The 10,160-nt window shown below is 38.1% G+C and overlaps 1 long non-coding RNA gene across 1 annotated transcript; it reads left to right on the top strand.

Moving 5' to 3' along the window:
- The first annotated feature begins 6,026 nt into the window (after nt 1–6,026).
- Nucleotides 6,027–9,688, top strand: LOC130996592 (uncharacterized). Its single transcript, XR_009092687.1, has 3 exons — nt 6,027–6,888; nt 8,742–8,808; nt 9,412–9,688. It is a non-coding gene; the product is annotated as an uncharacterized LOC130996592 (long non-coding RNA).
- The last annotated feature ends 472 nt before the right edge of the window (nt 9,689–10,160 follow it).

A 10,160-nucleotide genomic window follows, 5' to 3' on the forward strand; every position in this document is an offset into this window, starting at 1 on the left:
CAGAGTGGTATCAGAGCGAAGGTTAAGCTCTGAATTAGAAGTCTTGAGTTTAGTCTAGAATGAGTCACTAGACTAATAGTTATTAACAACCGTGAGCTCAGCGCACCATCACACCAGGCTCAACGAGGTATGTAAAATTTCAAAGTTTATTTGACGTTAAATTTTGAAGAGCACGATGTTGAGGTTATATGATGAGTTATGATGTTATGCTTTGAAGATGCATAGTTTGAGTTTGAGGATGACAACATGATTAATAATGAGTTATTATGTTGTAAGAGCATATGTTGATGTTACATGATGAATCATGAGAGCGTTTGTATCGTATGATGTTATATGATTGAGGATGCATAATTATGAGTTATGATGTGATGTATTTGAGATGTTTTGTGATGAGAATTGTTTGAGCAGTTGTGATAAGTCACGATGATTTAGATGAAGGAATCTAATGTCATTGTTAAGAGAGATTTTTTTTCTAAGTAGAAGGATGAAATGAGAACTTAGAGCTAAAGCTTGAGAGAATTAGCAATTGCTTTAAGTACTTGTTGGTTTGAGTTATGAGTTTGAGTATGAGCTTGAGTATAATAGCATGATTAATGATGAGTTATTAGCATGCTGCAATGAGATATTGTACGATAAGTTGAGTTGTTTTGTGACGCGAGTTTTGCTCACGCAACCTTAATGGTACTTGAAGAGGTATCATGAGCCATAGTCTTTGGAGATGGCTTTGAGAGAGAATTGTTGAGTTGTCTTACTGAGTCACGATGATTTAGATTAAGGGATCTAATATCATTGTTTAGAGAGGTTACCTACTATGTAAAGATGGGACGAGATGAGAATTTAGATGTTTTGAGCTTGAGTTTTAAGAGAACAGTACTACTTAGTAGGAGTTTTGCTAAGTTATGTTTGTTTATTTCTGTTGCTGGAGCCAAGTAGAGTTAGTTCCTAGAGTCACCTTTAAGTTCTCCTTATAGATTGGCCAGGACTGTTGGCACTGCACGAAAGTGGACTGTTGTGAGATCGAACTCAGGGAAGATCGGATACGAGGACGAGGCGTACAGTATGTGGTACAGAGATACCCTAGTAGATTTTCAAACACATGTTCATAGACTATGAAAGGATGAAAGCCTTATAGTTGTTACTAGACTGGATGGCATCGTGCACCTAGTCCCCGTGCTACCAATCGAGTGGTAGGATTGAGCAAGGAAGAAAGCCACTCAATATGATGGGACATGTTGTCTTGAGCATTGGACCCACAGGAGATGAGATTTGTTACAGATACCCAGATTTTCTATGCGGATCTACTGACCGGATGCTTGTTTTCTACCAGGGACTCTAGAAGAGTGTAGTAGATATCGAGTCGATCCTTGAGTATCAGTTACCAAAGATGATAAAATGATAAACGATAATGAGGATGAGAAGTAGCCGAGGAGGGCTAGAGTTGATGAGGATGAGAAGAGAAGTCGATGTAGGCTAGAGCTAAGGATGATCTTGAGAGTATGCGCGGTACACCCTCGTTTTTGATTAGTTGCAATTACATTGCGATGTATATAACTTACTTAGGAGATACTGGTACTTGAGATTTTGACATGATGATAGATAAGCATGCGAATATAGTACCCTACTGATGTTAAGTAGATGGATGTTCCTAGTGTGCTAAAGTAGCAACTAGATGAGTTAACTGGTAGCAATTACCGTAGGAGGTCCAGACCGAGACATAGTACTATTAATGGTGTCGGTTTAGAAGGGACATTACGATAGATACTATGGTTTTTGTAGGGTTTAAATAACCCCATTATGTAAGCCCTCTAAAAAGAGGCATTCTACTGATGGATATATTAGGTTGACCAGAGTGGTCTTTTTGTTAGCATTTCGTGAGTGCTTATTGCCTTACAGATGAATGTTAAGGTGACCGTGAGGGTTTCCTTAAAGTTGGTTAGTAAATTGAACTTGAGTTTTGAGGATGCTTAGAGCGTTGGTCGAGTTGAGTTTTCCTTTTGTGATTTCAAAAATGCCTCAAAGATGTCATCAAGAGTGTGATGTGAAGGATAGGCGGGATAATACTCCGCCACCACCACCGCAACATGAGAGGAGAGTCGAAAAATATTGAACTTTCGAAACAAGAGTCTAGAACATAGGACCCTGAGTTTAAGTTTTTAGCTTGCTGGTGTGAACTTAAGTTTTGTTATGTATAGTATGTTGAGGGTTTAGAAGACACAGAATTTCCAAGTTCGGGATAGTATATCCCGTGTGACTGGGGAGTGATTATGTTGGACCTGGCCAGTCCGCATGATCCAAATCTCAGTAGACGTGTTTTGGGTTTATAAACCCACGTGTTTCAACTTTTGGTTGAAAAGCCAGATGGGTTCTTACTCTAGGTCATTTTTGTTCGACCTGGTAGTTACTTCATTCTACCCTCTGGTCATTCATTTGAGTCTCTTGAACAATTTGTTTTGATGTCATTCTAGGGTTGAACCCTTACAACTTTTGAGTTATCCTAGTAGATTCTTTTGATGTATAAGACTAGTGAGAGGCACGTCAGAGGACTTTAACACCCGAGCAACTGGTAAACTACACCTGAGAACAATTCAAGGCTACTCTTGAGAAATATGTACCAAGGAGTACAGTAAGCAGCAAGAGGCTGACTATCGAAGTTTGATGCAAGGAAAGAAATCGGTTGTAGAGTATAACCGAGAATTCTGTGAGCTATCACGATTTGCTCATCAGAAGATGGATACTGATGATGAGATGTCTGAGTTTTATGTGCCGGTTTAAGGCAGAACTTTAAGGTAGTATTGGGCAAGTTATTGGATGCATCAGTTAGAATCCTGTTTAATACAGGAGCCTCGCATTCTTTAAGTGTTTGAAGCATGTTACCTTCAAACTCGAACCAAAACGAGCTAGTCCCAAGTTGAGAGTAATCACTCCTGTAGGAAGAGCTACTACAGTTTCTCACATGATTTCTAAATTAGACTTTGAGTTAGGATCACTAAAGATGAAAATAAGAACCTTGCACTTAATGCCTATGTGGAACGTAGACATTATTCTAAGGATGGACTGGTTAGCAGAGAACTTTGCCCCGATTGATTGTTAGAAGAGACAGATAACTTTCCAACCACCTGGGAAGGAACAGACATGTTTTCACGACATTGATAGAAAGAAGAGAATTCCAATCATTTCGGCACTTCAGGCGTCGAAATTGGTAAAGAAGAAAGGAGCACAAGCTTACCTAGTTTACTTGAATGATGAAGGAGAATCAAGTAAAAACTTTGAGGATGTAGTAGTGGTAAGGGAATATAGAGATGTATTTCCCGAGGTCTTACCAGGATTGCCACCAACAAGACAGTTGGAGTTCACTATCGACCTAGAACCTGGATCAGCACTAGTGTCGAAGGCACCCTATAGAATGGCGCCTAAGGAGCTACAAGAGCTGAAGATTCAGCTACAAGAATTGCTCGAGTTAGGTTTTATTAGACATAGTGTATCCCTGTGGGGAGCACCAGTCCTTTTTGTCAAAAAGAAGGATGGCACGTTGAGAATGTGCATAGATTATCGAGAGCTGAATAAATCGACACTCAAGAACAAATATCCTTTGCCGAGGATAGATGACTTGTTTGATCAATTACGAGGAGCGCATTTTTCTTGAAAGTTGACTTGAGATCATATTACCACCAGTTCAAATTTTGACAGAATGATATACCTAAGACAGCTTTTCAAATGAGGTATGAGCACTATGAGTTCATAGTTATGCCATTCGGTTTGACGAAGGCACCAGTAGTTTTCATGGATCACATGAATTGAGTTTTCATCAATAACTGGATAAATTTGTCCTAGTTTTCATAGATGATATTCTCATCTATTCGAAGAATGAGCAGGAGCTCCAAAACATTTGAAAACGATGTTGGAAACACTAAGAGTTGAGAAGCTTTTTGCCAAATTCACCAAGTGCGAGTTTTGGTTGAACAAAGTAACTTTACTAGGACATGTTATATCATCTGAAGGAATTAAAGTTGACCCCGTCAAGGTACAAGCTGTACATGAGTGGAGATCACCAACTACGCCTAACAAGATTCTCAACTTTTTAGGCTTAGCAGGATACTATCAGAGGTTTATTGAAGGATTTTCCACGATAGCAAAACCGATGACACAATTACTTAGAAAATAAGCTAAATACAATTGGAAAGGGGAGTGTGAAAAGAGTTTTTAAGAGCTTAAAGGAAATTGACTACAGCACCAGTGCTGATAGTCCTAGAAATGGATAAAGAGTATACCATCTACGCAGATGCGTTAGAGAGTGGGCTAGGATGTGTTTTGATGCAAGAAGAAAGAGTTATAGTCTATGCATCACGACAACTTAGACCCCACGAGATAAATTATCCAACGCATGATTTAGAGCTTGCAGCCGTTGTGCATGCCCTGAAAATTTGGAGACATCATCTCTACGGAGTTAGATGTGAGATTTTCACGAACCACAAAACTTTGAAATACTTTTTCGAGCATAAGGATACTAACACGAGGCAAAGGTGATGGCTCGAATTAGTAAAGGATGTTAACTGCGACATTAATTATCACCCTGGCAAGGCCAATGTAGTAGCCGATGCATTGAGCCGAAAGGTCTCGTCAAAGTTAGGATGTCTTCTCACGAGAGAGGATGAGCTTATAAAGGACTTTGACAAGATGAAGATAGAGATGATAAAACCACCAGGGACGATAGCGAGTATTGTTGCGACGATGCCTAGTTTGAGGAAAATGGTGATTGAAGCACAAGGAAAGATGAGACAATGAACAAGTTACGAGAAAGGATAAGAGCAGGAGATCTCAAGAGTTACCAAAAAAGCATCATACAATGCTATCTTATTTGAGGGGAGAATATGCATTCCCCGCGATGATGAACTTAAGAATACGATCATGAGTGAGACTCATGACACGCCTTACACCGCCCACCCAGGAGGCACAAAGATGTATCAGGTTGTAAAAAAAATAGATTTTTGTGGGACGGAATGAAATGAGACATAGCTTCGTTTGTAGAGCGATGCTTAGCTTGTCAGCAAGTGAAAGGATTACACCAACGACCATATGGGAAGTTAAAACCGTTGGAGATTCCCGAGTGGAAATGGGATCACATAGCGATGGATTTTGTGACAGCTTTACCCAAAAGTCAAAGAGGAAATACAGCAATTTGGGTGATTGTAGATCGACTAACAAAATCTGCACATTTCTTACCGATCCTAATCGCGTATGGACCAGATAAGTTAGCACAATTGTACGTTCGTGAGATTATAAGATTGCATTGAGTACCGGTGTAGATCACCTCAGAAAGAGAAAATAAATAAATTTCATCACATTTTTGGATGAGTTGCAGAAAGAGTTGGGTACAAGGATGGATTTTGGAATCCTTCAGACCAAGGCTTCACCTCTTTACTGCGACAATCAGGTCGCCGTTCATATTTGCTGCAATCCCGTCTTCCATGAGAGAACTAAGCACATAGAAATAGATTGTCACACTGTTCGTGACAAATTTCTTCAACATGTGGTTCATCCTGTTCATGTCAAGAATCATCTCCAACTCGCTGACGTTTTTACCAAAGCTTTATCTGCATTAGCTCTTCACTTGATTTTGAGCAAGATGGGCTTCATCAACATATACAGTCCATCTTGAGGGGGCCTATTAAAGTTGCTATGTTGATATGTATGGACATGCATGCATGCACATCACTATGCAGCAGTTGTCACTTTTTAGAGTATTGTTTGTGTTTCTTGTTGCCTACGGTTTTATGCCTTTTTCTCTTTTCTCACGATGTGCTCGTGTGTTGCCTATATATTAAGGCTGCTCCTTTGTATTTCAGTTTAATGAGAAAATAGTACAATCTTTTTCCTTTATCTTTCTTCATGCTTTTAGCATCTTTTTGGTTTTCAACAGGCGCAGCAGCGACGAGCCACCGCCACCAGCTCCCTCTGACCTCTCTGTCTCTTAGATATCACGCACGCTGACACACACAAATCTCACGTTGCACCCTCTCATTCTTTGTAACACCCGGGCTTTTGATGACGTGTTTAATTGCTTAAGTTTGAGTAATTAGGGTATAGATCCCTTGTTTGATTTACTTTGTAAAGAGATGAGGAGTTATATGAAGTTCCCTTGTTATTTTTAAGATGTTGAGATGTTCTTTTGATGATGTTTGGATGATGTGAGATTTTATATCCGAAATTGAGTTTGAGTATTCGAATAATTCGAGATAATTATTTGAATGAGAACGGTGAACTCGGAAGTGAGATCTGAGTCCGTTAAGACGTTTTTGAAAATTTTGACTTTTTGACGATGAATAGTAAAATACTGCTATTTCGTCTTTTTGTCGACTTTCAAAATCTTACGTGCACGTCGTCGAGAAATATTCTTAGTTTTTCGATACGAGTCCAATAATGAAAGTTTTTATTTTTGGACGACGAGTGAATAGTAAATCGGGATTTCTCGATAAACGAACCGAGCTCGTTTATCAGAATTTCGAGAACGAGCTTGCGTTTTCTATATTTATATAGAATTACGAGTGTAATGAAAGTGAGTAGAGGTTGAGAGGGCGAGTAACAAAGAGTATGGGTTGTTAGTTGTTAAAACGAGACGAGACGAGATATTTAACGACTAACGGGTTAATATCCTAAATATCTAACCTACCCTACCCCTAACCACCCCCAAACCTCCCAAAACCCCTTTCCCCTCACTAACTCACGCTATATCAGCCCACACCACACACACAACTCACATATTCACACACACAACACCTAAAACACACACTACACACGCCATTTTCCATTTAAGCTTGGACGGAGCTTTTGACCTCCGATTTGAGCACCGAGACGAGCGCCGATCATCTTTTCGATCATGTATCTAAGTAGGTAAGATCTCTACCTACGTTTTGATGGTTTTATTTTCGATTTTCGTCGACGTCGAAAAACGTCGATTCTCGACTTTATTTTGAAACGACGTCGGATCGTCGTGAAATTTTAGTATGTTGTTCTTGGGTAGATGTTGAGCATGTTTAATGAAGGGAGTAAGAACGGAACGAACCGTAGCTATGAAACCCATGAGGGCAGCCCCGTTTTTCACATATTAGCTTGTCTTTCGATTTTTGTTTGATCGTTTTGACTTGATATTTGTGCTTAGGGGTATGCTAGAATCGATATATATTAAATTCGTATTTTTCCAAGCACGAAAATTGTATAAATTTTTAGAGTATGATTATTTAAATTCGTGAAGTTTGAGACGTTGCATAATGAATATTATTGCGTATATGTGTTCTACGATATCACATGAGCATGCTAATTGATTTACAATTTATGGATGATAATTGTTGAACGAAATTAAAACTGGAATTCTGTCAAAATTTTACAGCAGTTTCAAGCTTATGTTTCGATGAGTTTTCATTGCTTGATGGCTCTGAAATTTTAGTATGTTTATCTATGATATGTGTATTTCGTCGCTGCAAAATTTCATGTGTTTTGGATGATGTTTGCTATTTTAAAGATATTTTGAAAAACCCTTGACAGAATCTGTCAACTATTGGTAGACTTCACAAAAACGTTTATATCTATTAATCCATGAAGGATTTTGCATCACCGTTTTTTTTTAAACGAAACTAGACTTCAATACTTTTCTAAAAACATAAGATTTCGATTTTTATGACCTCTGAAACAGAGCAGTTTATTATTTCAAAAATGCCCTGTTCTGCTGTCATATTTGTCCAACAGTAAAAGTGTATGAGTTTCATTGTTTATTTGGCAGATCATATGAACGTTTTCTCTTGTGAAATTTTAACCAAATCTTCAAGGATACCTTTAGTTTTGGATGATTAAATTTGATGGAATTTTATTAAGGTTTGCCTTGGTTTCTAATGGCCTAAACAAAATTGGCAGAAACTGTCAATCTTTGACAGCCTGCACTAAAAGAGCAATATCTCCAAAAACCTTTAACCTTTTTGGTTAACTACCATTTTTAGAGTGAACTACACTTCATGAAGTTTTTGAGATCAATTGGTATGAGAGTTTATGATGATTGAGTTGGTTGTTATGAATTTTTAAAGATGACACAAAAACAGCAAAACTTTCTAGAAAACAACTTGATTATATTTATTTTGATGGATGATACGATATGACTAAATGGTGTGAGTTGTGAGAGTTATGATTAACGCACATAAATGTTGGTATCTGACACTCGAACAATTGGTGTCGAGTATAAATGATAGTTTACTGATAAAGAGTTTTGATGATTTTGAATTGTTTGGTTTGCGTTGAAAAGATGTCAAGATGTTAAGTTTTGAGTCGAGAGACGAGTTCACGTAGTGAGATTCACGCGTTGAAATCTCGTGGTTGACATTATATATGAATAGGTCATGCCGAAATTTTTAGTGAAATTAGGATTTGAGCATAGTCAATTCTTGTTGAACCGTGACTCAAATACATGCCTAATGGATAGTTTAACTTCTAATTGGTTAATTAGACGAGATGAGAGCGAATAGATCTGCTAAGAAAGTGGACTTTTCGATGTGTTAAATATTTCTTTTAATTGAAGAGCTGCTAATTATAACATAAGGATGTTATAATTAATGAGTAATGACGAGAGATAATAATTGTTATATTGATTAACAATCAAGAGAGATGAACATTAGAGATACTAATGTTTCATAAAAGAGATTAGATTATTAATCGAGGTTTCTTTTATAACTTCTCACCAATTCTTCATAACGATGAAGGTCCTTTTGGGAAGTAACGACTTGAGGGAGAGAGTGACGTTACTCATTGATACAGAGACACAACGAGGTGGGCATTACTTTTACTATACGTATATAGAGATCCCCTGCGTGTCGTAGGCCTCTTATACGAATGAATGCATGAGATGATTTAACTGTTAATTTCAGTTTTATATATCTATCAAACGAGTTTAATGCTACCTTTGAACAAGTTATTTCGTTACAAATCTTTGAACTGGAAAATATTACAACTGTTGTCTTGCCATGAAATGTTTAAATTTTAGTATGATATCTATCTGCTTTGGCTTTGCCAATGATGCAATCGAATTCGGGTCCTGAGCAGTTGATAGCTATCCTGCCAGGACTAGTGTACACCAGTGACCGTGAGTCATCTAGCGGGTTGGCCGGTCAAGTGACCGTGAGAGGTGGCCACCTCTCCGGCACACAGTTTCAGATATGATAGATTACAAAAGAACTTAGTCTGATCAGACGAACTTTAAGAATCACAAATGAACTTAGTAAGCTTGGGCCTTTTTAGCGAAAAACTCCCTTGCTGTACTGATTATGATGGCATGACAATTTATAGTTTTGAAGCATGTATTTTTATACCTAGGCATACGTGCCCACTGAGTGCTTTTGTACTCAGCCCTGCATATATTTTCTAAATGTGCAGGTTGAGCTGATGTGATGATGGTGCTGCAATGAGCGGAGTCTCCAGGGTTGTTAATAAATAGTTAACCTGTCTAGAATATGTCTTCATACATATGTCTAGCTACTTTCCGCTGCAAGATGTTGTTGATGTTATAGTATGTTATGTCATACTTTGAGTCTTAAGAGAATGGTTGCATATGATGTATAACTTGATTAATGATATTAATTAACTTTTATGCAGTCTTTCATAGACTGTTTTCAATTGAGTATTAATGAATAAAAATGACGAGTTTTATTAAGATGAGTAAGTTTTACGGCTATAAATGACGCCCCTTTTCTTCCCCTTCTTCTTTAACCCCATCCCTAGTCGTGGATCACTCGGCCTAACTATCCCTAGTTAGGGCGGGCTGTGACATTCTTCCTCTTTGCCGGTGAAGAACGTCGGCTCCCCGAGCAGCAGCAACCGTAGAGAACCCACGGCTGCCGCCTCTCTCGACTCAGACGCCACACAACAACGAGTCTCTCTCCCTCCCCCCATTCTATTCTCTCTGACTTACAGGAAGTTCGACAACAAGGAAAAATCACAGCTTCAAAACATTCTTCTACTCTTCTTTTCTTTTTTAAAAGTTATGCTTTCATACATATATATATATATATATATATATATATATATATATATATACAGAGTGTACTCAATCCAATAACTTGACATCAATATAACATATATACATTTACTAATTAGGTGTGATGATTGTATGAACATATATGAGA

The sequence above is a fragment of the Salvia miltiorrhiza genome, chromosome 8 (assembly GCF_028751815.1).
Source record: "Salvia miltiorrhiza cultivar Shanhuang (shh) chromosome 8, IMPLAD_Smil_shh, whole genome shotgun sequence".
Lineage (NCBI taxonomy): Eukaryota > Viridiplantae > Streptophyta > Magnoliopsida > Lamiales > Lamiaceae > Salvia > Salvia miltiorrhiza.